The following is a 2628-nucleotide window of genomic DNA, read 5'->3' as shown; positions in this document are numbered from 1 at the left end:
AAATAAAACTAGAATGTTGCTGAATTTAAAATGTGCAATTTGTAGAATGTTGTGTAATGGTTAAAATAGAAGGAAAAAAAAAAGTACACCAATGTAAATTTTCACAATCTTCTGGTAAATGACATTTCTGAATCAAAAATTGCCATTACAAACCCTTTAATCAAATGTTTATTTTTTGTTTCCAGCATTACAAGTTGTCATTCATAAAACTTCCATCTAAATAGTTTTAAGACATTGAACTCATACAGGTAGGGAGGTTCTCCTGTCAAGCACACATTCACCCAGTGAAGATATCATCCAGCCACCACTCTTCCATGAACTATGCTCCTGCCATCTGAACATTTCAAGTGTGAATGAGTTGTTTCGGTGAATTGGGACACAGCTGTAGTTTTCCACTAAATTTTCAATTACCGCACTGAGTATTTTTTTGCCTTGATACCTTATGGTTATTAGAAAGCTACTTACTTAAGTATTTTACAGTCAACAGATTATGGTAAATGACCATTTTGTAAATGCAAGAAACGCATGTTACAGACATACTATTACTGACTATGATATCATACAAAATCATGACCACAAGTTTCAGTATAAAAGACTCATTTGTCTCTTGGGGGTCATCTCAAAGTAAGAAATATCCCACAGTTCAGATTTATATAAGTAGTGCCTCTCTTTAAATAAATTAAAAATAAAATGCTGTTCTGTTTGTAAAATAATAAATACTTCTACTCCATTTTATAGAATATTAAAATGCTTACAAATGCACTCCTAGTAGATACATATTATGGAACTGAAGCCAGTTAAAACACAAAAACAGAAAATAAAAACCAGCCTTCACACTGGCCCATGGAAATATCTAGGGCTATTTTATAATTCCTAATATTAAAAAAATTAAAATAAATGGAGAAAAAACATAAAAAGAAACATTACAAAATGGCAACTACTATGACCTTAAAAGAGTAAACTGAAACTTCTTCATTCAATTCAGTAACTAAGCCATTTCTGGAATGAACATGTATGGATATCAAGGTTTCACGAGTGTTCCTCTTAGCGCTCAGGTATGTAGAAACACTGGCCATACTCTATGATACAGACTTTGCAACGGAGTGACTGTTTAAAAACCCGCATCTATACCTAGCCAGAGTACTCAAGATTGGTGGATTTTGATGGAGGAAAGTCTTCAGTGGCAGCAAAATTCAAAATCATAATTCTATAGATGCTGCTTATTTTAACAATGTAAATAAAGGAAACATGATTGCAAGGTACAATACAACCTGAGGCTAAAATGAGAAATTATGAACAATTCAAGCAACTAAAATGTTCCCTATGGAAATATAAACACATGATTTCCAAATTGATTCAACTTGTAGTGTGTCTCCCAAAAGTAAGTAGTTTTAGTTCCATGGCCTGCTGAATTGCCCTTGTATTTCTTCCATCTTGAAAGAATGGCTTCTGAATGGCACTGACTCCTTCATGTGGGAGAGCAGAAAAGGGGCTGACATCATTGTGGCTTTGTAGAGTGACTTGACAAACTTGTTTCCAGTGCTCCAACAAGGTGATTGACTCCAATGAATTTACAGTATCTCCAAATCTACATGTCGAACTTCAGGGTTTCGTTTCTGGAAAGAAAAATCACCACCACATTATTCATAGCAAAACAAAATCTTGTATTTCTTTTTTTTTTTTCATCACTTAAGTTATCTGTAACCAAAACTAAAGCCATGAAAACATTTTAGTCATACAGTTTCAAGTCAGAGAAATATTTCAAGCAAGTAGGTGAGCAGACCAATATATACTAAAAATATTACAGTAAGTAGTCCCATTTAAGTAAAGCTTTCAAGACCTCCATTTGCTGATGTGGCATGACTCAAAAGGAGGAGAAATAGCTGTAAACACCAATAATAATCTGAACATGGAATGTACCAAGTATGAATCTAGGAAAATTAGAAATTGTCAAAAATGAAATGAAACGCATAAAGATTGATATCCTACACATTAGTGAGCTGAAATGGACTGGTTTTGGCCATTCAACCATACGACCTACTATGTTGGAAATGACATTTTGAAGAGGAATGGCATGGCATTCATCATCACAAAGGATGTTTCAAGATCTGTCCTGAAGTACAATGCTGTCAGTGATAGGATAATACCCATACGCCTACAAGGAAGACCCGTTAATACTACTACTATTCAAATTTACCCACCAACCACCAAAGCCAAAGATGAAGAAACTGAAGATTTTTATCAACTTCTGCAGTCTGAAATTCACCAAACGTGCAATCAAGATGTGTTCACTATCACTGGTGACTAGAATGTAAAAGTTGGAAACAAACAAAAATAATCGGTAGTCAGAAAATTTGGCCTTGGTGACAGAAATAATGCTGGGGATAGCATGACAGAATTTTGCAAGACCAATGACTTACTCATTGCAAATACATTTTTCAGCAACACGAATGGCAGCTGTACACATGGACTTTGCCAGAGGGAGTACGCAGGAATCAGACTGACTACATCTGTGACAAGAGGCAATAGAAAAGCTCAGTATCTTTAGCCAAAACAGGGCCAGGAGTTGATTGTGGAGCAGACCATCAAACTTTCATTTGCAAGTTCAAGTTGAAGTTGAAGACAATT

Source organism: Orycteropus afer, unplaced genomic scaffold (assembly GCF_000298275.1).
Source record: "Orycteropus afer afer isolate SDZICR_OR568_19922 unplaced genomic scaffold, OryAfe1.0 scaffold00176, whole genome shotgun sequence".
NCBI classification, from domain to species: Eukaryota; Metazoa; Chordata; class Mammalia; order Tubulidentata; family Orycteropodidae; genus Orycteropus; species Orycteropus afer.
This window is presented reverse-complemented; position numbering follows the sequence as displayed.